General features: G+C 42.6%; 1 protein-coding gene across 1 annotated transcript in view; it reads right to left on the bottom strand.

The window, feature by feature from the left end:
- ABLIM1 (actin binding LIM protein 1) overlaps positions 1 to 27482 on the bottom strand; it is a 786962-nt gene that overhangs the window by 604002 nt on the left and 155478 nt on the right. The gene's annotated exons all lie outside the window — the stretch shown is intronic.

Below are 27482 nucleotides of genomic sequence, written 5' to 3'. Positions count from 1 at the left end.
GGGCTGTGCTCCGCCATCTTTTCAGCACCAGGGTGGCTGCCCGAGTGACCGGCGGCCCAGCAGGCTCAGTGGCCGCAACTTGCTGGAAGAACAGACTAAAGTCACAGAGCTCCCCTGCTCCGCCGCCCGCCCCCACCAGTTTATCGTTATTAATAATTCAGGTCCGACATACAGACTGCTGAGCTCACAGTACGGCGCAAGGCCGGCGCAGAGACCAATTCATAATTAGCTTTCAATAGAATAAGAGGGAGGTCGTGTTACATCTCCGAGGCCGCAGCCCAGAGGCTTGCAGGGTGCAACAAGCAGCCCCGCCTCTGCCTGAGGAGGGGGCACATCTGTATGCATGGCAGCGGCCGAGCTGGAGTCCTGCCATCCTGCTTTTGCCTTAGCCGTTTTCATTGGTTGTCATCTTAAGTGTATGTGTGGAACAATGTGATCGATTAGACATCTCGCGCGGATCCGTACCCTTCTTTAGTTTCTAAACCCTGCCGAGCATTCGGTATAACCCCCGGCTGAGGATGCTAGTGGCTGCTACCTGGGTATCCAGAAACTGGGGGCCACGAAAAGGAGGCAGCATAATCAGTGGGATGGCAACTAAAATGTTGCTGTCGAATAGGCGTCGGCAATCATAAGCCTATTAACATCCATTGATCATGATCACGACAACCAGGAGCACCCCTGTCTGCTCTATGCCTCTAGTATGCACTCACTCAGGGCAGGAACTCTCGGAAAGCAGGCAAACAAGTGACTGCCCTCTAAGTATGTCAGTGCTTGTGTTCCAGTCCACATGGGACATGAACCAGCAGTAGGAAGTGGAATGCTTATTTGGACGAGGCCAAGACTTATGTTCAAATGGTTGCTTCCCTTCACTAATGACAATGGAATAAAATGGTGTCCAGAGGAATTCTCAATGGGTAAAACTGATTGAAGCATCAATTCAAGCTGTGGTATTTTGCTGTGGTCTACCTCTGAGGGACTGGCGTGCTCAAATGTGGGTGCTAAGCGTATCAAACCACAGGCACACGGTGCAACCACCCATAAGACCCAAAAGGGCCAAGGGGGACTGGTGTTGCTTGTATCCCTGTTTAGAGAATTTAGGGGGGAAGCGGTATAGCAATGTGCCAGGAGTCTCCTTTTGGGCTGGACCAAGCAGATCATATGATTTACCTAATCTGTTATGCCTAGGAGAAATAAAAAGGATGTATAAGAATGGGTCCAGTAAATTCACAGTAGTTACATTTGCTCCAGGCAACTACACCCAGCAACCATTTGCACCCAGCAGACAATTGCACCCTGTTACCAAGCAGGTAACTGCAACATGTGTTGAGAAGGCCGGGGCTGAGCGATGCTTACAGTAGTACCACTGATTCCTAAACAGCATGAGTAACACACCTGTCCAGGAACCCTCAAAGTATCACAGGCATGTCAGGCTCATTGGTAGCTACATGATGTTTCAGAATAGTCCCTGTCACTGTATATTGCAATGCTTGTTTGATCACCTTTTACTGACGCTTTGCTGTGGAAGGCCGACAATGTGCAATTATTATGGGAAATTAAGATGCCTGGACCTGGACCTTTATGTCATATACTACTCCAGCCCTGAAATAATTATCCCGAGAGAACATTACATAAAAATGGAATGCAAAGCAACTTCCCTCCACTCTCCACACCACTTCAATCTACTCCACAACACTCTACATCACTCCACTCGATAAAACTCCACTCTATGACCCTCCACTCTACAACACTCTATTGCCCTCTATACCACTCCTCTCTATGCCATTCCATTCTGTGCCACTCCACTCTATGCCACTCCACTCTATGCACTACATTTTACAACACTGTATACCACTCTATGGCTCACTACATCACTTCCTTCTACTACACTCCATGCCACATTACACCACTATCTGCCACTCTAAGCTTAACCACTCCACTCTAATCCACTCCACTCTCTGCCACATCACACCACTCCATTCTGCTACACAAAACTTTACACCACTCTACAACACTTCACTCTATACCCCTCCACTTCACGTCACTCCACTCTATGACTCTCTACTCAGCTCTATGCCACTACCCTCTACATCACTCTATGTTACTCGACTCTATGACAATTTATGCCAGTTAACTTTAGAGCACTAATCCACTCCATGACAACCCACTCTATGTCACTTCACTCTATAACTCTACTCAAACCTAGGCCACTCCACTCTTTAACCCTCCACTCTAAGACACTCCACTCTATGACACTCTATGACATTCTACCACAGTTTACTCCACTCTATGCTATGCCACTTCACTCTATGCCACTTTACTCAACCCTACACTCTTTGCCCCTCCATTTTATGACACTGCACTCTATTACACACCACTCCGACACTATATTCCACTCTACTCCTCTCTACGCCCCTCCACTCCATGACCCCCAATTCTACAATACCTCACACCACTGTATGACACTGCTTGGCATTCTATGACACTCCATGACACTCTTTGCCAATCTACTCCACTCTGCTCTACTCTACAACACTCTACGACACTCAACTGCACTCTAGACACACCACTTTACACTACTCCAATCTATGACAATCCATGCTATGACACTCCACAACACTTCCACTCTATTCCACTCCACACCATTCCATGCCAGTCTATTCCACTCTATGGCACTCCACTCTACAACACTCTACACTAAGGTACTCCACACTATGCTACTCCACTCCACTCTGTCCCACTCCACTCTGTCCCACTCCACTCTATGCCCCTCCACTCTGACACTCCACTGTACGATGCTCCACTCTACTCTACACCACCCTACTCCACTCCTTGACACTCCATGACACTCTACGACCCTCCCCTCTACAACACTCCACTCTATGACAATCCACTCCACAACACTTCACTCTACGACATGCCACACCATTCTACACCACTCTATCCTACTCCGTCACTCCATTCAATGCCACTCTATGCCACTCTACTCCACACTATGCCTCTCCACTCTAGCCACTCTACACCACTCCACCCTACACCACTCCACTCTGCAACAATCCACTACATGACATTCCACTCTGTGACACTCCACGCCACGCCACGCCACTCTCCTGCTGAACAGCAACCACACTGGTGTATAACATGTCTAAAGCACATTGGTAAAGCCAATAGCTCTAACATAGGAAAGGCAGATTGGGATTGCAAATGCTTGTTCCACCTGGAGACATCTTCTCTGCCTCGCTAATTACTATAACTCCTTAAACGTTACTATTGACTCTTAACAACCTTAGCTCGTGAAGAGTACAATTCCGTGTGGTTTGTGAGGCACAGACAACCCTCGTGTGAAATCTATGAAACTAAAAACTCAGCAAAATGTGAACAAAAAATGAGAAATTCGCATTATCCTACAAAAGGGGTCAGCTCTATTGTTCCAAGAGTTGAAGCACATTTTCGAAACCAACCCCATTTTCAGCAAGTAACTAATTGATTACTCCGAAACCCTCAAACCTAGCGGACACATTCCAGGCTGCACAGGAAGGTGTTGTGGGTGTACTTCCTCAAACATTGCATACATCCTGATCGCTTCGGGACCGAGCAAATAAGGGAGAAAATACAGAGAGCAAACGCCCCTGCTCTTCTTAATAGTGGCCTGTCCATTATCACACATTGCTAAATAAAAACTGCTATTGGATCGGCTGGCAAAATAAGTATCAGCATCCTGGTTATGGAATGCTTCACTTTCAAACATTAAGAGCTCATTCTCACTCCTCAACTTCAGACAGCAGCTGTTGTTTGGTTATGCAGTTAGTAAGACCAGCGCCAAGAGAACCTTCGTGAGGTAGTGGGCGCTTCATAAATTCCATCCATAAATCATTTAAAAGTGTTCATGTGGGAGAGACAAACGTAGGAGACACTAAAACGAGGACACTATAACATCCATCCTAACAGATAGCAATCAGTGCTACTTTGTCTAATTGGCTTAATATTTGTGTGACGAGCAATATGAACAACCAGGAGAACTTTGCGGTCAGCTGCCTATAATAGAAGGCTATACCCACTTTGAGATTGAGTAGTACTGATCGGGGGATTTGAAATACTTCTGGGTCGGACCAGGTCGTGTTCCCCGTGGTGTTATCGCATCATTACACGTTATGCAGGGGAAGTTGCAGTTAACATGGTAACACTGCATGTTTCCCCCCATTCTTAGATGCATCATTACTTGTTTACATGTCCCTGCACGCATTTCAACAGGTTTTACCAGGTAACATTTGTGCAGGGGAACCACGGGATCTGTGCCATACTTTCAGAAGATTGATTATCCCGATCCAGGTGCAAGCTCACGTTTGTAGTCAAATCGGTAATATCGCCCCCTTCAAAATCAAGTCCTGTGCAGGTAATTGGTGAAACCCAGCTTAGAATGTGGCTAAACTGTGAATAATATCCAAAGTTTCAAAAACCATTGGTGCAGGACAATTTAGTGCTTCATGCATTAAAACATATAATATACACATTATAAGATAACCCTATAATCTGTGGGCACCATATTAATTTGAATAATAGCAATTAGCTATATTTACCTGTAGTGAGAGCCACACATATTACTAAATTTTAATCACTGCATTCACTCATGCTAACGGTACCTGTCTAGTTGCCATCTTTTTCCTTCATAACATTGATCTGACTTATTCTTAGGTCTTAGCCACTCGAATTATTTAATAAATAAATGCATTGCATGCTTAGCGTTTTCTCTCTCCCTTGCAGATGCGGTATCAAGAGGCACTCATTAGTCATAATAGGGCCTTGAGTATTGTTGGGAACTTGTATGTTAGCTAGCGTAATTATAATTTGGACGTGGATGTGCAGTGCACAGGGATGGGAGAGAGCTTCCTGTACCAGGCTGACTGAATTGTTGCTAACCTCAAGGCCATGCATCTGTGTGCCTCTTTGTCTGACCCTGGGAACCTGGGGAGCCTACTTGCTCCCAGAGAATGTTGTCTCATGATTGGATCATCTGGAGGGAGTTGATGGGAATAGGCTTCCAAACCTTCCACTATAATCAATTGTGTATTTCTAAGAATAGTAAGCAGATCATGTCCTGACTTCACTGAGAGAAGACCTTCCTCAACTCTGCCAGTTTCCCTCCTGACCTGAGTGCTGAGCTTCATGCTTGGAAGTTCTTTTCTTTCCTAAGAACCTCCATTTAGCTCTTCTGATGCTGACACCTTCCTCTTTGAACTTCTTGCCCCTTTCAATGCTTTATTTAGAATAGGGAAAGACCTTTATGGAACCAATCTACATTATATTTTGTGCGCTTTAAATTTTTTATATTTTGCATCTTTTTTTCACAATATACAAAATTAGATTGAGTAATTACATAGATATACATGCATTTTAAATATATTTATTTGCTAATTGATTGATTGTACCCTTTTACTTAATCTGCTAGCAAACCTTCATGGTCTTAACACCATCCTCTCTGTTGTTTTGTGAAGCCACATTGGTTTCACTGTTATTGAGATGTGTTGTAGATGCTAGACCCTTTCATACGCCTTCAGTCGACAACTAAATGTTCATGCAACCAGTGGAGGTTCCTGGATAACTACTACATGAGGTTACTGAGAAATAAGGAGCTCTGCCCCATCACCATTTATACTGTAACTCCAAAATAGTCTTCCACATTTCTAAACTTCCCATTAAATATCATGAGAACTTTGTGGTCTACCGTTCTGCAGTAGAACTCACCATCATCCTGCATATTTTATCACTAACTGGCTAAAAACATTAACATTGAAATTGACCCTGTGGATTTAGAGAAATGTTCGGTTATGAAGGCAGTGTACGCATAGCATAAAGAGAAGCTCCAGACTGCACAGAGGAGAGTTAGAGAGCTACAGAAACAGTACAAAGTCTGCAATGGAAATCTCATGCAGAGTGAAACGTGGACTTTAAGATGTCAGCTACAGCCCAGAAGAGAGAGACAAGGGAGCTATAAGAAAGACATTTAAGCACCTTCTGTAGAAATCCAGAGATTCAATATCTCATGCACCCATCTAAAATTGCATTGGTGCCCAATAATTACAACAAATATTGGTCCTGTGTTTAACTTCCTAGGAATGTTTAGCAGTGATCTAGTAGATGGCATTACAAGTAGGAGAGCAAGATGTTCTAGACCAAGATACTTTGGAAATTTGACAGCCACAGAATTAAGAACCGTCTCCTAACCAAAGTCAGCTTAGACTCCAACAATCGTCCACCTCACCTTCATCGGCAACACTGCAGAAAAGTATCCTGCCATGTACTACAAGAGTAGATTGACAGCAGTCATCTCCAACATGACCTCCAGACTTCATTGCAGCACCAAGACAGCTTATGCAAGTTGCATATGATGCACTCCTAATAGGGGACATAGGAGCCTCTGCTCCTTGTAAAACCCAGCTTCTCAGCAGTCTTTTTCCCTGTAGCGCAAGCCAGTACCAGTATTCTTTCAGTGTTCATGGGTTTGACCAGCACCATACTTCACTGTAACACGTCTCCTTTTGAGACTACCAAGCATTCCAGGTAGGTTCTTGAGGACCTCCTTTGTTAGCGGAAAGTGACCTGTAGTGTCACTAGAGAATATATTGTTTCCCACTGTGAACTTCAACCAGTGCATAGAAACACAATCCTACTCATCAACAAGGAAATCAAGCTTAAATGATATGCAGAAGACAATAGTCCCAAAAAAACCTTTGATCAGTCACCGATGTCAGGCAGCCACCTGAAAACTAAATAGGTCCGATTTCATTTGTGTTATCAATGTCTTCAAACAAGCCCAGACTCAGAAGTGGCTCTTCAAGTCAATTTGGAATTCTACATACCACAACTCATCTGGAACGCAGAATTAATCAGATGACTTAATCATTGATTATGACCTCTCCTTCAAAAGCCACACCATTAAATATACACAGAAAGTGTGGTATCAACTCTCATTTCTACATAAAATCAAAACATATCTTGCTTAAGTGGACATCAAAAGTACCATTCGAGTCTTTGCCCCTTTGTTCATAGATTTGAACCAGCGCACTGTCTTGTACCTCAATACTTTAGTATAACCATCTATCAGATTGCATCACTGGTCATATGGACCTTTAATTGTCAATTGAAAATGTATGAAAGGAGCTAGTACCAAGTACAATATTTCTCTTTCATTGAAATCAATTTGAATCCACAAGAACGACAGAGAGGATTGAGTCGAAACCATGAAGATTTATTGACTATTGGTCAAAGCTATAAATTAATCAATCAGTAAATCAATTTATCTTATAAGTATACATATCAATACAATTTAGGCAATCTAAGGGCCAGATGTATCAAACATTTTTGCGATCGCAAAAATGCATTTTGGTATGTAACAAGTCCAATTTGCGAATCAGTAATCTGTTACCGAAAGTTACCGAACTCGCAAATTGGATTTGCAACTACATACCGATTCAGTATTAGGAAGGGGCGTGTCAAGGACCTCCCTTCCTAATACCAAATTGCACAGGTATGTATGATTGTTTTGTGATCATGAATGCGAAAGAAGAAGAGGTCCACAAGGGAATGCATTTGCAAATGCATGCAAAAACGTTTTTTAAGAGCAGGCAGTGGTCCCCTTTAAGGAAAACAGGCTGCATTAAAAAAAAAAGATTGCTTTATTGAAAAGCAATCACAGACATGGTGGTCTGCTGAGCCCAGCAGGCCACCATCCCTGTGATTGTAGCCATTTGCAATGGCTCAAAAATTGCGACCTACCTCATGAATATTAATGAGGTAGGTCCATTTGCGAGCCCTTGCGAATCGCAGTATGAAACTCCTGGAGTTTCATACATTACAATAGCGATTATTTAATTGCGATTCGCTAAAAATCGCAATTAGGTAATCGCTATTGTGAACAATGATACATCTGGCCCTTTATTTATACTCTATGAAAAAGAAGTTGTAAAATATACAAAGATACAAAGGACAAAATAGATGGGTTCTATAAAGGAACTTCCTTAATCTAAATAAAGCATCAAAAGTGCCAAGGGAAAATTACAAGGAAGGTGTCAGCATGTGCTGAACCAAGTTAAGGTTCAGGGGAAATAGGTGTAAGTGCTCAAACAAGGAACTCAACACCACAAGAAGGGGAAATCATCAGAGCTCGGGAAAAGGTCCTCCTTCAGCGAAGTCAGGTTAGAACATGTTAAACTAAACTAAGAAGCACACAATTAATTCATAGTAGAAGGTTCTGGAAGCACCGTCCAACCAACTCCCTTTAGTTGTACAAAGCTGGGTACAGAGTCTCTTAAAAGCAGGTAAAATCCCCACATTCACCTCACCGAACAATGAATCACGCAACCGCGCAGCCTTAAAATTAGCGACAGTCCAGTCTGCCTGGTACAGAAAGCTCTCTCCCACCCACAGGCAGGGCCAGCTGTAGCGCTGGTGGTGCCTGATGCGACAGTCTTTTTTGGTGCTTTCCAACCTCCTTTTTCACAAATTCCCTCACTACCACTCTCCAAAAGTGCCCCTCACCTCTCCATAGATACATTTCATTTTTTAAGCGTTACTCATAATCCAGTCACATTAAATTGTGTAATCCAAATGGTACACGTTCTTTGCAGCAGGCACATCATCCTTCTGCTCTACTTTATGATGAGTCAAAACTGCCACTAGAGAAAACTCCAATCTCTCACCAGCAGTAACATTAATCACCAGAGTTATCCTAACATTTTTATTGTTGCCTGAAACTGCTGGATGCACAAGGAAGTTCACTTAAACCCATGAATTATTTTTAAACGTACAGCCCCACAAAGTCAGCGCCAGATGCAGCTGCACTGGTCGCACTGCCCTAGAATCCTAGGCTCTGCCCCCAGGCGCTGCATTTCCACAGCCAAGTTCCAATTACCATTCCATAATCGTAAACAAAAGCCTAATCTAACTAACGAAGTAGTAACAACACCTGAAATTGAAAAAAAACATGAGAACTCAAGAAGAACATTTTATTTTAAAAATGAAGCAAGACCTTAGAGAAAATCTGCTCAGGCTTAAGGCCTAGCCACAGTCATGCTAACGTTAAGAGAGAAAATGCAAGTGAAATTAATACAGTTAGCCTAAGCAATTCCTTTAAATATAATTTGATTAAATGAAAGTGGCTTCTGCTATGAGTAAATGTAGTCGCTTGCTAGCATTCTGAGTAACACATTTGCACACTCATTAATATTTTAGTACAAAGATAAATATGTTGATGCATACATGTATGGAGCAGTAAATTTTGCTGCTCCACATTCCAGCAATGTCCTACTTGCCAGCATTTATTATTTCACCTGACCCTTCCGATGAGTGCCCTCCATGTTGTGTCACTTCTCATAAAAGGGTGACTGAAAACATTCAACAGTATCGCTCACACCCTGATGGGTCTGCACTGGTTACTCCTCCAAGCCCACATTATTGTCACATCATGATCTGTTACACAGAAAGCAGTAATCATCTGGTCATAAACATCTCCATGGTCCAAAGAGATACAAGGAGACAGTGAAAACGTGTATTAAAGAAAACACACAGCGGTAAGCCTTCTCCAGCTAAGTATCTACAGTATGAAGCAACATCATAGACACATCAAACCTCATCTTTTCAATTCTTTTTTAATTTTCAAATTCAGGAAAAAACTAAATACATGTCATCAAGGAACATTTCGCCCATCTTCAACAATAGATTTCCAGCTCCCACTGCACACTTGGAACCCACTGCCCCCGTCAGATATGATTCCTCCTACCAATATTGTCAATCTCCTTGTATAAGCCAGTTATGCCCTTTCGTCAGCAACTCAATACTCCACATTCCAACAACACTCAAGCAACTACTATATTTAGTAATTTAGTCTCAGAAGGCTCAACAGTTTAAGGGGTGTTCATATAATTATTTCAATGGAACTAAAAACCAGATTATAATACTAACAATGCTTTAGGCTACCACATAAAGTCCAGGGCTGGAGATACTGTCCCTAACAACATGGAAGGAGTCAGTCATGCTATTTCCCTCTCTCTGTTTCTGGGACACATCCTAAATTGAATCAATCATGTCGGCCCTGTAATCCACTATACCACTCTTCTGCAAAGAGTCTTTCTATATCTATTCTAAAGGATGCTATTTGATATATTTTCTGTGGCACCACATTGCAGCTCAGAAGGCAGACAAACCAGGATCCTTCTATCAATACACAGTCTCCTCACTTTGTTGTAGAGTGCTCTGTAGCTAGGTTTATAGGTACATACAAATCTATATACACATTGATGCGTATCAGTAATCCGATATCCGGAAAGTTTTCAAACATTTGGGTTTTGCTTCAGGTACCACTTTCTACTGTATTGATTTCACCCTTTAACAACTTCCTTTCCCTGCTCAACCCCATGTAGCCTGTCCTTACTTACATCCTTCACACATTTTTGACATTTATAATACATTCCTTTTATTTAAATTAAGCGGGTCCACTACGTTGTTACAATAGTGGAAATGAAACAGCTTTATAATGTTGACTCCTAAAAGTAACCTTACAGCCGGCACTACCAAGACGGAAGAAGTGGCTGACTTCAAGGAAGGGTCTCCTCCAGATGGTTTTGCTTGGGTTCATTGTGTTGCATTTATTGTAGGTCATTCCAGTGAACCTTGCCTGTAGCGAAAGGCACCCCAAAACTGCAACAGGAAAGGACCTTGGGATGATTTCAGTGACCCAACAATACTTCATCGCACTCAACCAGTATCTTGATAGACATCCCGGCAAGCGAATAAAAGAATCCCTTTAAAAACCAAAGAGGGTTTTTACCCTTTTAAATGTTCCACTCAACACTTTTCATGTTGGTTACTCTTACTTCTCCTATCACGTGGCCTGCGCGGGTCGCGAGCAGTGCAATAAGGAAGTGACGACAGATTGAAGCACCTAATCCCCGGACTAAGAGGATGGAAAAGAGAAAACAACGAAACCCTGAGCTGAGCACAGCAAGGGCTCCTCTCCTGCGCCAATCACGCAGCACTTCTTTTCATCCTCCACCGAGATTAGGCAGAAGGAATGTTCTGCATTCTTGACATAAAGCTCTTTATTTACCTGAGCTTCATTGGGGATTTGAGGAGCAAAGCCCGTGGCCGGAGACTCACACCTCCACTGTTCTCGTCCCTCTATTTGGAACTTCACGTCTCCCACGGACACCACTTACATCAGTGCACTTGAAGATTCACACAATTGGAATAAGAGGCCCCTAATACGAAAGATCCCTGCTGCCCCTGATATTATGAGAACCCGTTGTGAATGATTGGTCAGTATTAGCCCAGAGCCCAGGAATGTGTATGTATTCAAAGCTATCCCCCTTTCAGATCATCATACCCTTCCCCTGGAGGCCGGCATGGCTCTGCAGAAACAAGTTCATTTTGAGCTGAGGCACATACAGTGTGTTCGAAACAGGCACATACTTTACATATTGCACAAACACATTTCGTTTTCATTCCTTCAACTGTCTGCATACTCTAGGGTGAACATGAGCAGGTCTGCTGTAATCGAAGAAATGACAGTTCCTGGCAGCTCTACCCCTATGGCCTGTGTGCATGCTAATCAAAAGATTGCAGGTAGTTTTTGAGGAAAGCCAAACGCCTGGGAGTGACTTTCTGACTGGAAATAGGTTGACAAAAAAAGTGCCGGATGCCCAGGCAAAGCTTACAGTAAATCCTAACACCCATGATTTAACTAATGGTTTTAGGTTTGGAGTTAGCCAAGGCCTTTTGATTTTACTAAAATTATATGAGTAATATATTTAAAGGGCTTTTTACCACTTCTCTTCGTCCATTGGTCTGTTGTGTCATTACTATTTTGCTTCCACCCTCTACAGTACACAGCACGGGGCAGCGGGGCAGCCTATTTATGCCACTGATTAACTTCACTTTGATTGGCTGCATGTTGCTCTTTCACAATGATCACACTTGCACACTAGGCAATTCCTTTCAGTGGTAGTGTTTTAGTTTTTACTTTATAATTACTATAGTGTTGCCTTTGTGTTTAGAGCCTGATGTAAAAGCAGGACTATCCCACCAGGTGTTAGCACAGATCACATTCCAGCTGATTTCTCCTGCCAATGCTGTTATACATTTCACTGGAAGTGCCCTTTGTTTATTTACTATGCATGCAGTACGCAAATCAAAAATGTCAATATTATAAGAGCGAATTCATAAGTGGACAATCCCTCAGAACAAGTTTATTCTGGATTCACTTTCACCAATGGTTCCTTAATAAACTTTGCCCACGAAGAAAATGAGCCTGTATTGGTTTTGATTTGCTGAATTTGAAACACTTTTTTTAAAATGTATTTCCTTCTTCCTTCTTTATTTCTTTGTTTCCTACTTTCTCCCTGCTTCATATTATTTCTTTTTGCTTTCTTTCCTTCTTTCCTTCCATCTTTCTTTCCATCTTTTCGTCCTTTCTGTCTTTCTTACCTTCTTTCATTCGTTCTTTCTTTCTATCTTTTTTCCTTTTCTCCTGCCTTCCTTCATCACCTCCTTCTTGCCTTCTTTCTTGCTTGTCTCCTTTCTTACCTTCTTTTTTTCTTTCCTTCTTTCTCAAAGGCATGGATGACTGTCAATGGCAGAACGATTGGCCTTTTTTGGTCTATGTTAGCTAAGCCAAAGAGTTTGGAGAGCATGCATCTTTCTAATCCAGAGATCAGAGGCTGCAGGAGAGGCTCTCTCTGTGTCTGGGGATTAACTACAGCCCCATGTAATTAAAACACATCTATCTTTCAGCTGTGTGGAGAAAGGTGAACACTCTCTACCCCTTATGACTGTCTGTCTCCAAAAGAGCACCATAGGATGGAGTCCAAATTCTTAACACAACTGGTACAAGAAATGCTTTGTAAGGTGCATTTCTACAGAAATATGTGAATTAATCCAACATGATTAGCAGGTCCATGCCAAATTAGGTAGATGGCATCACCACTGAGTTGTGAACCATGCTGATTCTGGAAGTATTATAATTTTTAGATTGAGCCCACAAGTACTTTGACCTGTTGTAAGCATTGTGGACTTTTAACCATGCCCATCGCTTTCATTCATTCGTGGGCTTGCCTTTCAAAAATCCCTTGATGTCATTAGTAAATGGTTGACGTTTGTCCCGCCGTGGGGCGGTTTTGTTACCGCCTTGGGGGCCAACCCTGTTACATGGATTATTGCACGTTTGCCAATAAACTTCAGCGTGGGTGAGCTATTTTTTTTGTCTCTCCCCTTCGTGCTGTAAGCAGCCATGTTGCTCACAGCACGAACAGGCATAACACCGTGAACTCAATCGGTGGTATTGGAGCGCTGGTCACAGTGTTCACGGTTACCTAATCTGAGTCCTTTTTGTGGCTCTCCCCTTAAAACAGAACAGCAGGAGAGCTGATACTACAATATTCACTGCACTCAGGAAACATGACAGATAATGCTTTGCAGGGCATTTCTTTTACAAAACATTTTTGCTCACAACTCATCCTGTTGTGGCCCTAGGACAATGGGACCACCACCAAAATGTTCACAACAATATGCTTTTCCTATTTACATCATCTTTGGGTCCCTACATTAGGTTAAAGTGGACCCCAAAATAATAACCCCTCCCACCATGCAGGGTCTGTCCTGGCTGTAACTTTTGTTTTACAGCTGGGAATAGCTTGTGTTTTAGGAGCCTTTTTTGTAATATTATTGCTATAGGCTTGCTACCCCTGAAAATATGATATGTAATGCATTATGACTGCTAAGGGCTTAATATATGATTACACTGCATTATTAATTGCCATTTTATTTTTGGGTGGCTATTCCCTCTAAGGGCTAACTATATAGTTATATGACCATGTTTCTTACAAATGTTATTTTCACTGTACTGTCCTCTAGGGGCTGTTCTAAGCCATTTTAACATAATAAAAATATTTACGGCATGGAAACCTGTCCCATAATGCTTTGCAGGGCATTACTTTTACAAAACATTTTTGCTCATAACTCAGCATTTGGTGGTCCTAGGACAAATAGACCACCTTCAAAACATTGACCACAATGTCCTCTTTCAATCTAGATCATCTCTGGGTCCCCGCACTATGTGAGTGGGGGACTCCAACATAGTAACCCTTACCACCATTCATTATCTTTTTAAGCTCTCTCATGGGTAGAACATTTGTTTTACAGTTTGGAAAAGTTATGTTTTATGGACCTTGTTTGTAATATCATTGCAGTAGTCCTGCTAGCCTTGAAAATATGTAATACACTACATCCTCTAGAAGCTAAATATTTGGTTACACTGCATTACTTTTTCCTATTCTTTTTTCCATGTGGTTATGCTCTCTGAGGGCTGACTGTATGGTTACATGATTGTGTTTCTTCCAAATGCTATTTTTCTTGTGGTGTTCTCTAGGAGCTATTCTGAGCATTGCAGTCAACAAACTATACTATTCCATACAGCATTTAGTGTCTTTTAAGCTTTCTCATGGATAGAGTAGGCGTTAAAAGTGCCAAAAAAAATGACGCAAAGAAATCAGTTAGATTTCTTTGCGCCATTTTTTCGCCCCCCCTCTAATGGGGGAACGCCTACTTTGCATACATTATGCCTGGCGCAGGCATAATGTAGCGCAAAGTGTTACAAAGTGGCGCCATGTACGCATTGCGCCACTTTGTGAATATGACGCAGGGATTTTGGCCTTGTTGGGCCACATTAGCGTCAACATAAATTACGCTAATATGGCATAAGGAGGCACCAGGGGCTCTTAAATATGCCCCCTTAGCTTTGATATTGACACTAGCATCAAGTTCAAAACACATATCACAAATATGAATCAAAGAGCATGTCACTATTAGAAATTGGATATCTAGTTGGCAGTGTTTTGCACCCTGTCCAAGTAGGGACCTGCACTCTAGTCAGAGTAAGGGATTTGCACAGCCATGATAACCAATCCTCACCCCCTTGGTAGCTTGGCACGAGCAGTCAGGCTTATCTCAGAGGCAATGTGTAAAGTATTTGGCCCCCCTATGCCACTTTCAAAAAATTAAAAAAATACTTACCTCAACTTACCTGTAGTGACCTGGGATGGGTCCCCCACCCATTGGGTGTTCTCCAGGGGTAAGCGAGGGTGGCAGGGGGTGTCCCTGGGGCAGGGAAGGGCACCTCTGGACTCCTTCCGAGCCCACAGGTCCCTTAACGCCTGCCCTGACCCAAGTGTTAAAAAACAGCGCACATCAGGCTGTGCGCCGTTATTTAAGGCCCACCCCCTCCTGTGCGTCAAAATGACGCTGGAGTATAAATTTTGGGCGCACAGGCCTTAAAGTCATTTTTTGGGCGGGAACGCCTACCTTGCATATTATTAACGCAAAGCAGTTTCCCCCTCCAAAAAATGACGCACACAGTGGAGTTTCGACGTCCGCAGGGTCGAGCGTCAGAGTTTAAATATGAGGCAAGGTTTGTGCTGAATGTGCGTCCAAATGTTTGACGCACATTCGGCACAAACAGAGTATAAATATGCCCCTTAATCTATGTGAATCAATGATTGTATCTTTTTAGCACAAAGTACCAGGGATGTGGCAAAAACAAAGACCATGCGGGACGCAGAGGAGGTGAGGCGCCAAAGAGCAAAGCAATGCATTGGTTCCTTACTGAGCAGGGGAGGTGATGCTTCAATTCTTTCCTTGCAGGAAAGGCAATGCATTGATTTCAGGACATGTAACCTCGGTTCCTTACTGCAATGTGGGGTCGATGAGAAATTGATGCTCCGGTGAAACAGGTGCTGTGTCAATTCTTCAGTCGTGAGACAGGTGCTGCATCGATTCTACAGCCGCTGGACAGGAGCTGTGTTGGTTTTCCTGCTGTGGTGCGTCGATGTAAGGATTTTCTCCTTCAGGTCACCTGCTTACCCTTCCAAGGGCCCAGGGACTGGAGTTGGCACCATTTAGCAAGTCAGGACTCTCAGCAGAGGAGCCCAGGCACTGGTAAATGAAGTCTTTGATATCCCTGAGGCTTCGTAACAGGAGGCACACTCAGTTCAAGCCCTTGGATAACCTTGAAAAGCAGGATGTAGAAAGCAAAGTCTAGTCCTTTCACTCCCAGACAGAAGCAGCAAGTAGTGGGTCAGCACAACAAATCAACAAGCAGAGTGACAGTCCCTCCCACAGGATCTAGCTCTTCTTCCTGGCAGAATGTCTTCAGTACAGAAGTGTTCTAGCCACGTGGGGTCAGAGGTCCAGTACTTATACCCATTTCTGTCTTTGAAGTAGGCAAACGTCAAAGAAAATTCTTTGTAGTGCACAAGACCGTGCCTTTCCGTGCCCTGGCCCCAAACACATTTCAGGGGGTAGGAGACTGCTTTGTGTGAGGCCAGGCACAACCCTATTCAGGTACAAGTGTCAGCTCCTTCCAGCACTCTTGCTCAGTACGACCCATCAGGATATGCAAGGCATACCTCAGCTCTCTTTGTGTGACTGTCTAGAGTGAATTCACAGCCCAACCGTCACACTGACCCAGATGTGTATTCCACAGCCAATCATAGGCACAGAATGGTTAAGCAAGAAAATGCCCACTTGCTAAAAGTGCCATTTTCAAACTTACACTTTAAAATCCAACTTCACCAAAATATGTATTTTTAAATTGTGAGTTCAGTGACCCCAAACTCCATATCTCTATTGGCTCCCAATGGGAAATTACACTTGAAAGATATTTTAATGCAAAACCCATGATAAGCTTTGGGAGAGATATGCCTTGCAATAGTGAAAAATAAATTTAGCAGTATTTCACTATCAGGACAGTAAAATTAGCAGTATTTTAAATCTTTTTAAACCTTTTAAATACACTACACACTGACCATGGGGATGCCTTGGACCTACTTTGGGGATTACATGTACAAAAAGGGAAGGTTTGGGCCTTGCAAGTGAGTGCACTTGCCAGGTCGAACTGGCGCTTTAAAACTGCACACACAGATACTGAAGTGGCAGGTCTGAGGCATGTTTACAGGGCTACTCATGTGGGTGGTACAATCATGGGTAAACCAATTACCAATAAAATTTAGATAGCGAGCACTTACATTTAGGCACCGGTCAGCATTCATAATGTGCCCAGAGTCCTGAAGCCAGCAAAAAACTAAATTCAGCATAGGATCACTTGCACTCATGCACTGGTCAGCATTGGTAATGTGCCTAGAGTTCTGAAGCCAGAAAAAAACAAAATTCAGCGTAGGATCAAAAACAGGTCAGAAGCAGTTTGAGGATAATCCTGCAAAAAGGGCCATTTCCAACATGCACCAACTGCCCTTGTTCACAGAATCAAGGCATTGCTCTAGGTACTTAGCTTCAGAACCAAGTCCCGAGCACTAATCCTTTCACATCTGGTACTCTCTGGCAACCTTAACTCAAGGTGACCTTTATGGAGTACACCCTTTGCTCAGCATGACTCGTAAGGGGCATAAGAAAATATGACTGATTAATCCACACTCAAAACACTCAACCTGCTCACTTTGCCCACCTACACCATCTTCAAGGTTCTTTGCATCACATGTAAAGCTGTGAAATCCAATATGCAACTAATCTTGCAAGCAATATTGTGGTCTTTAGTGGCTATGTCGTACCCGGACCCTCTCATGACAAAACAAGCATTTTCAATGCAATATGTCTCGCATTTGCAAGAGTTAGAGCTATTGGTGTAGTAAATGCCAAATTAGACTTTTCTTGCAACACAAATCGATCAACCCTGCCTCATTACTTGGTTCTTTCTTGCCACGTATTTCCAGCAGCCCTGTAAATAACTAACTACTTCCATTTACCTTCTTGTTCTATCTGCAGCAAAAAATGAAAATGTTGCCATTTAGCATCCTAATTTAAATCTGCCATGCTAGCTACAATAGAATACCACTTTCACCACTCCACTATCAGACTTGCTGGCTGGCTAACACAATTCCTAAAACAAAGACACAAGGCGGCCACAGAGATTGAACTAATCAGTTCAGTGGAGGGAGCACTTGCTACTCCCTAGAAGCATCTGTTTCTGAAAAGTGTTTGTTTCGTGTTATGGTACTTTATTTAGTCTGACATTCTGTGAAAGAAAAATCTACTCCTCCCAGAATGGAACATAATACAAAAATGCGAATACTGGTAAATATAAATACCTGTCTGTAGAAGATAATGCAGTCAACTTAGGATAATAAAATGCACTAATATCACCCGATTCTCTGCTTTAACTATAATTTCTGAAAATATACATAGGCTTCACTTCAATAAATAATGAACATGGAAAACTGGGACTACTTTATATACGAAAATGTATTACACAGGCTGCACGTCTTGGGTGCCAATGCTCATTTCTGTAATTTTACAGCCAACATATTATAGTCACTGTGCAAAACAAAATAATTGTCTTAAGGAGATTAATTGAAGAAACAAGCATGGATCACATGCTTATTGAGCCTTAGGAACACTGAACAATCATTCTGCTGATTATTGTCTGGTATTTTTTCAGCTTAAGAACAGTGAGGGTTGGGGAAAAGTCTAGGGATGCAGCTGCTTAACCATCTAGAACCACACTAATCGTTCTCATGAATGAAACTGTGCATGCATGTCAAAATATGTTCTACAGCCTGTGCTCTGAATTCTTGCAGGCTTCAATTACGTGAAACTGCAAAATTATGCCTCATGCTTCAATTTTGTGAGCTTTCCCTGTGGGTTCAAGGTTCTAATTAACTAATAGTGGATATAAGACAAACATTGTTCAGAGCTAAAATTCTTATGAAATTAGGTGCAAGTGAACTTTTACTTTTTAAATTTAAGCCCACCATACAGCCATTTTCTTCTGTGAATACAATACTGATTAGTATAGATGATGTTTAACTACTCGAATGTAAATGACATTTGCAAATATATTTTATACGCCCACAAATACTGATGAGTCACATCTACATATGCTAATCCACTGAGGGCAGAGGCTGACTTCTTTCCTCCACAAGTACATCCGTAGGGTGATATTTACTAGTTTAGTTTAGTTTACAGAGCAAGCATACTTCATTTTTGTTTTCTGAAAAAGTAGGATACTGCTCATTTGCAAATTTATGTACATAATGGCTTGGATTGATTTTGTGAGCAGGGACTTTTAACTCCACATTTACGACTGATGTTTTTAAGTGGACTGATTACGGGAAGAAATACTGTGCGAACAATAACGATAAATATTATAGAACTTGACTTGTCACAGCAAACACCTCGATCAATTCTTGACATTCACATTACATGCCCTCGGACACCAAAAGTGCAACAAATGGTTTGACGCTTTGAGTGTAACTGACTTTTGGTATTTCAGAATGTGCGAAGAGAAGAAAAATATTATTCCCTGCCCATCATCTTTGGTTAGGTGTTCGCAAATTGCTTGCAAACACACAATAAAGCTCCTTCACTCAAAATACAAGAGTATAAATGCTCAGTGTTGCAGTTTCATTTACTATACTGTTCAAAAACACATTTCTAGAATACTGTTACTGTTGAACCGTGTTAGCAAAGGATCGTCAGAAGTGGGTCTGAGGAGTTCAGAAAAAATGTCAATTGCGCATCTCAGTCAGTCGGTCAGTCAGTCAAAATTCTTTATTCGGCGATATGCCATAAAAGTACAGATACATTTATGTCTAAAAATTTTAAATAATTAAAATGCAATGTAAATAGATTAAAACAATAATGACGAAACATTTTCACTAAACAACATTACAGAACTGTTTACAGTACCTTTATCAATATTTCCATCAGCCCAAATATGTGAAATGTAGTAATTTCCATATAATAAATATCTCAGCATCAAAACAAAATCATATACTTCCAGTTTGTATTAATATACAGCTGCTTCCACCAGTTCGTATTGATTCCTAATGGCACTGCGCATCTCACTCGGTGTCAACGGCCTGGTTGGAATGCTGCGGAGCCTTGATGGAAGAGTTGAAGCAAGTTTGGATGCCCAAGTTTCCGGAGTGCCATGTATATGACACGTCACAGCACGGTCCTGCCACTAGTTATGGCATGCAGGTAATTACACGGCCAACTGTAATACTAACAACAGTGGGCTCTAGCCTCCTCTCCACACATCATGCTGCAGTGCACAGTACCATATCAAACTGCCTTTAAGGGCCTAAAGAAAGACTTCTATTACAAAAGCCAGGCAATGGACTTTAGGAAACCGAAAGCTGATGCTCTGCGCACATCGTGATCAATGCTGCAGCCTTGTTAAGAAAAATGTAAAAAGCCACAAATAGTTTGATATGTGAGGGGGCCAGCAGTGGTGAGGGTGTTGGGGCACGAACAGGCACCCTCTGACATTTGATCTCAGTCGAGATAACAGCATGATTTACATCCCTGTTTATAGAAACTGCGCTGGAGTGAAGCCAAGCTCAGAGCAAGAATGCACTGCAAATGAAAAGGGAAGGTTCACTCAACACAAGCAGGAAACCGAGAAAAAAAAAGCCCCCCAAAGAACTTGTAAACACGACAAAGCTTAATTATACAGAGAAAAGGGAGGGACAAAGAGCCATGACTGAGCACTAACAAGCAAGGATTTTTAAATGGCCCTGAAATGGACAAATGAAATGGCTTTAAGCCCACAGAATAAGTATTCCTACAAGTATACAAGAGGTCGTACTTGACCTAAAAAATGTAAGAAAGAGATTCCTGAACAACAAGCCTTCCCCTGCTGTGCACTGGGATCCGTAGTTCCATCCCAATGCAGAACTGACAGGCATCTTCCACCTCCATTTTTGGAAGAAAATAAAGATTTATCTCTTCAATGTGTGTCTTGTCTGTTTTAACTATTGCGTACAAGCAGCAGCATTTCAAGGAACACCTCGTCATTAACTAAAACGACCTATGGCGCCCAAACCCTGGTGCATATGAAGAGACAATGCCTTCAGTTAGGAAGATATATTTCCTCCTCTCTTATTGCATCCTCTACTCTAAACTGTAAAGAGCGGTATTACTTCATGGTCCTGGTTGCACTACACAAATATACACTTACAGCAGATCGTGCCATGTGTGTCCAATACTATTGCCCTAGTCACAAATATAGATGTAAATCTGCTCTCTTAGAAGTACTCCAATTCAAATGTGCACATTGAAGACTTTTGCAAGACTTTCAAGAAGTATGTTTAAAACGCTGTGCCAGTTGAAGCTTTCTAGTGTACTCCAGGTAAAGTCATGGGGCTTTTTACATTGTTATTTCACGAATTCTGAACTGCATGCTTTGTACAATTCATCATTGGGGGAAGCCAGTGCTTACGCTCAATTGAACTTTTTGTCTATTTTTTCTCCACAGTCAAAATATGTTTGTAGATGGTGAACCCCTTTCCTCAAACACCATCACAAAGTTGAGGGTGTCCTGTTTCCCTTCCCACCCTGCAAAGGGGGTTTACTCCAGCCCTAGGCAGGAACACATTTCAAGTTATTTCCACAGTAGTAGCTTGTGAGTGCTCACAAACTTTCAAGGCTGATAAAACTTTGAACCACCAACTCACTACCCCTTGCTTAGGATTTACTCTTATGTCATAATAACTTGTGAGCGGGTAGTATTACGTGCAAATAGATTGCTTTATGACTGCGATGACACCTTTTGTGAATGCCTAAGCAGTGAGAAACCTGACATTTACCTGGTAAAACTAGTTTACAAGAGCAAACAACTTTGTAAATCTAGTCATGTGTATCCAGTCTTGACCTGTCTATGTTCGAAGTTTTATTATTCTTAATTTATATATTGGCTGATCTGAAGAAAAACCAAAACTACAATTACCAGAGTGCCCAGGTTTATTAAATAAAAGCACAGGGTCAAAAACCTGGGGCGCTCTGTGTCAGGAGGGATCCAGCAGCAGTGCTTAATTTGAGCCACTGGTTGTCAGTGGGGGGCCATTGGTGCTCCCTCTTAAGGGCCATCATGTATTTTTTCTCATCAGACATTTACAGAGAGCAAGAGAGGGAAGACACACAAAGGGGAAAGCCAGAGGAAGAGAAAGACTGAAAAACGTCACAAACAGAAAGCAGGAGCCTGCCAGAGTGAAATGAAGGGACTGGGAGTGTCTGGCAGTGGATTAAAAAGGCAAGAGGTGGATTCAAGACTGCCCGGTCCTGTTATTCTGCGCACTGCCATTTACTAGCGCCGGACGGGGTCTTCTGAGCACGGGCACCTTCCTTTACAAATTAAACACTGCCCAGCAGCCATGCTTGCACTATAGTCAGCAATCATCACGTTTGCCATGTGCAATTGTTTTTACTTACAGGAAACCTATATTTGGGTTAATGATTTTGTTTTTTACTGCTTTCAAAGGAATTAAAAGTGTTTTGGTACTTTTGCAACAACGTAAATCGAATACAACAAACTTGACACATATTCTTTTTGACATTTTTCACCCAGCTGGCCAACTATGATAATGATTCGTTGAATTCATCTGGTAGCGACATGATTGCACACGGGCAATTACAACAAGTGCCTGGTTTCAAAATGGTTTCTGCATAGCCATGACTTTATTTTTTCACACTGCCACCAGCAGAAGCTACTGATCACAATGCGCTCCTGAAGTATGCACCACGCTGCTCAGCCACTTGTGGAGCCTGCAATTTCACACCCACCCTTCTCATCCACTAGCTTGCCAACAGATCAGTGATGAGTGAGAGCTCCAACAGCATCCAATATGTCAAACTGAAAAAAATGGATCTAGTCTGTGGCGCTAAAGTAGAGCTGAGGGGGATGCTGCATCCCTGGAGTTCAGGAGATATAACAAAGAGCCGTTTATTTATCAATCCTGAAGCATTTACCATGTGTTCAAGTACAAACTGTCTCATGAAAGGCACCTTTGTTTGACATGAAAAGCTGTGTTTACTATTTCGTTCTCTGAGTGCATGTTTAGGATATTTTGTCATTTTCACTGGTGACACCTTTAATGGAATAGAGGTCAATGGCACAGTATTCCATATGTTTTGTAACATGTACATAAAGACAGGTGCTTACTTCAAAGAGGGAAGTGAAATTATCTAAAAATATGCATCAGTAACAAAGTACAATCAAGACACTTCATCTAGATGATATTCATGGCGACCACACCATCTTTAAAAATCCTTCCAATTTCAGCGCTACTGGACCGGGTCACACCTGCTGCTGGACACTTGATGTGTCAGTGTGTCCATCTCATTCAGAGGAGACATATTTCTGCCGAACTCTGGCCCGAAGCAGCCTTCAAAGGGACCACGAGGGCCTCTGACGACTGTTTATCATCAGCAATAAAGGCGCCTTCACTGCAGGAAGATACAACTAGAAGTGATTAATGAGGCCCAGCTGCCAGAGTCCGGGAGATGATGGTCAGCAGATGTCCGGGGCCAGGAGCTGGTGTGAGCACCACCTGTCCCTAAGAAAGGGCTTCTTCCCTGGCCAATCCCTGGTGCCCACATAGGGCACTGCCAACCCAGATGGTAAAGTGGCGCTGTTCAGTGTCAGGCCACGCCTCAAGTTAAAAGGAGCTGTGAACAGCAACTCAAATAACACTTGAGATCAGCTCAATCTTCTGACCTGAGATGGGGAGTCTGAGTCACTGAGCTGTTTCAGGGTCGAGTCCAGGCTCCGCACAAGCCCGCTAAACTAAAGAAGCTGCATTACTCCCTTGTCTTCTTTAATAAACTGTGATTGTTTACAGCTTTGGGCAGCTTCACTGGTGTTGTGGGCTGTGGCTTTCTTGTATTAACCCTACATAAAAGAAACGCTGAAGATGATCTGACCTGAGGGTTATATCCATATCTCTGCAGCACTCAATTCCCACATTAAGCAATTTCGCTGCTTGATGGCTTTTCGACAATGATGCTTGTTGGTGAATTGGACACTGGTTTGTGATGGAGACTATTGCACTTCTCAGGTGGTGAGAGCACTCTAAATGGGGAGAGTATGTTAGCCATGGCGTGATTCTCAGATTAGAGGCTTGCAGAGTCAGTGAGTGAAGGGTTTAGTTTATTTAGAGCACTCAGTAGCTTTTAGGTGTGCTTTTATGTGTTGTCACATAATGAAGGGAGACAAAATGAATTGCCCAGTATCATACATTTTGGTCAAGAGAGGAACCAAGATCACAAATCCAGATTCCCTGATCAGTATTCCAGTGGTGGCTCCTCCGCAATAGCGGGGGAGCGTCGCCCCCTCACCAGCAGCAACTGCTGCAAATCCTTTAACAATGAAAGGATAAAAAAACAAGTTTATTGGGGCATTGGGGATGACAGGCACGAGGGGAGTGCGCTTGGCACTCCCCTCAGTGTGCATGTATGTTTGGCCGTCCTTCTCGGGCCGGCCAAACACACATGCGCAGTAGGCTCTCTCTAGCCCGACACTATGCTGCTGGGCTGGAGAGAGCTGGTACAGGCTCCCAGTCTGTCTGGGAGCGCCCTGGCTGGGTGTTCCCAGCCAATCCTAACGCTGCTTTGAGCAGCATCAGGACTGGCCGCAGGTCAGGCTTGGAGCTTGTGCCTGCAGCTGGCTCAGGAGATGGAGGAGTGGCGGCGGAGCAGATTTGCAAAAACAATATACCGTACACCCATCAGGTCCGGCCGGACACAGGTATAAATAGTGTTTGTTCACTGTCCAAAAATATGCTATATCCAAAGATAACAACTCAATTGGAGCTCATAGTAATTTTTAATTGTATACAGCCCATGCAGCAATTCATAGGTAAAATCTAATGATTGAAAAATTGCTATGAAGAAAACCTACCCATTATTGAAATGTGCCCTAGATACTGAGCTTAGGGCTAGTGGTTATTTCTGAAATTATGGTTGACCATACTATCACATAATTCAGAGAACATTTTGCAAAATGTGTTCTTTCTTGCGCTTTATTTTCAAACCAAAATAGAGAGAAATTCAATTGTTATTAAAAAATGTTCTATTACTCTATATTCCCACACTTCTCTCAATAAAAACTGTAACACACTTGTGTGGCTGAGCCTATCTCCCGAGGCAGGAAAGCCTCATAACGAAACACGTACACATCAACATGTTCGTCTTGAAAATTGACTTGTTTTAGATATGCGGGTAAGCTGTGGTATTTGGACACATGCTTGCCCACCACCAAGGGGAACCTACAAAACCCAGATATTTTTTAAAACTACACAGCTATAAGGGTTTCGGATGGTGTGACTTGCATGAATGCCACTATGTTTTCCTCTCCAAAATGACCTGCAGAACCTCAAACTTGTGCTAAAATCAGGCATTTTCCTGACATTCCTGTCAGGAAATGCTCTGGAATCTGTAAGGATCTTCAGAATTCCTACCCCTAGCATTCATGCACTCCTCCCAATAAAAACAGCTCTCTACTTTTATAGGTGGGCCTATGACCCCAACAGAAAAGACACCAAAATGCAACATGGAGACTTCACGTTTTTCAGGAGTTTGCCTTGACTATTGACACATTTTAGTGATGTGGTAGCTGGAGTATTGGGCAGCCTACTAAGGAAACCTACCAAAGCTAAATATTTCTGAAAAGTAGACACCCAAAGGAGTGGAGACTGGTGTGACTTAAATGGGTCTCACTACATTTTATTACACAGAATGCTTCTCAAACCTCAACCTTTGGTTAAAACCACAGATTTCCCTCACATTTCTGAAGAAGCATTCCTGAATCTGCATCATTGACAAATTTCCTACTACCCAGCATTCCCACTCTTCTACTGATGAAAACTGTACTACACTTCTGTGGCTGCACCTCTAGTCCACACAAAAAACAGATGAAAATTGTGACCACATAAAGTCAAGGTGGTCTTCACATGATCCCTGGTTTGGTCCATTCTTGTCTTAGGTACTCAGCCCAGTGACCCAAATGGGCACTACCACTAATTATGTACTATTACCCAATAAACAAAGCATCACACATAAGAGTAATTACTCAACAAGAAAAACATAATAATTACTATCCCCAATAAAAGTTTTGCAATGTTTCAGCCATTAAAATACATACTCATGCAGCAATATGAGGATGTTATTTATATTCTAATCACGTTTTATGGAGAAATGTCCAAAAATACACATTAAACTACTCTACCAGTAGTTAAGTTGCATCCAAAATCAAAAACGAATCTCTGCAGCATTTGTGCACCTTCACTAATACATTGTCGCCCAGGGGAGGCAAATGTTTGCAGCTGTGAAGAATACTGTAGACTCATTGTTGTAGTATCTTACGAATGAGAGCGCTAGGACCCCGTGGCCCAGGGTGGAATAAAAGAAGAGATTACGCAATCAATCTGGGAGGTGTTAAGGCATTGTCTTTAATGGTTAGGAGAGTTGAAATCAGTTGAATGTTGTACACTAATAAACAAAGACATTTGACTATGAGCTCCACGTGTGGCATGTTTATGTACATGCTCCTGGGCTAGGGCGGATGGGACAGCTGGTGAAGAGTAGGGGTACATGCCCAAAAGGAACAGAACTGCTCTCCTTGAGAGTGTGCAAGGAAATGGTAAACTTCTCATGCCATGTGACCCCCAAGTCAGTGCAAAGAATCCTGCTGTTGATGGATGTGAAATGCAAGCTCCTTTCCAGCCTGTACAAGGCCTCATGGAGAAGTTGAAGGCCTAGCAGAAGAGCACCATTAGAGAAGCCCGTCAAGACTTGTCAGCCAGGCTAAAGGAATATGGTGCTGCACCACAACACAGAGCCATTATTCGTACAAAGAAAACGATAAAGGCAGTGACAATTAGGTACAACAGAAAGATGGTGACAACCAGATATCACGCTAGAAGGCAGCAACAACCAGGTGCGAGGAATAGGAATATACTCACCAGCAAAGCAGACATTCACAACTACAGAATCAGATACAAAGGCAAGACCTGCTCACAGTGGCCGAAACCTGATGGAGAGGCCAATTCATGCAAAGTAGCAAGTGGTGTCCATTACACTCTGAATCCTGCCTCAAGCGAGGCGACTCAAGCACACAGCCCACTGCTATCAAAGTCACAAATTGGGCCAGGAATAGTGAAAGGTGTCACAATAGCACAAAGAAATGACTCCAACAAAACAGAGAGAGGGAAGCAAAGATCAGGGCATGCAAAAAACATAGCATGCACTCACCGTCAAAAATGAAGAACGCACCATATGGCCATTGACCCAGTCCGGCGACCCAGGCTCAAGCCCGAGCCAGTACTTCCAGAAGAAGTGGATTCAGGTGCGCAGCGAGTGCTGCCTGAACATTATATACTCTCAATGAAGGAGAAGGAGGTGTGAAGTACACAGCAGCCACTTTTCTAAAACCTCCGCTGCCATTTGATACTGCGCAAAAGCAGAATATTGGTGCCAGATGGACCACATGGAGTGAGACTTTTGATGACTTCATAGATTCTCTAGAAGAAGTAAATTATACGAAAATCATTAAGTACTTAAAGAATCTTGCTTGTGATAGAGTGAAAGAAGTAATAAAGAAAATCACACAGGCTGAGACAATGTCGTACTATCAAATCAAAGAAGCA

This window comes from Pleurodeles waltl, chromosome 6 (assembly GCF_031143425.1).
Source record: "Pleurodeles waltl isolate 20211129_DDA chromosome 6, aPleWal1.hap1.20221129, whole genome shotgun sequence".
Lineage (NCBI taxonomy): Eukaryota > Metazoa > Chordata > Amphibia > Caudata > Salamandridae > Pleurodeles > Pleurodeles waltl.
Note: the sequence above shows the minus strand (reverse complement) of the source record. Positions and strands in the feature narration are given on the sequence as shown.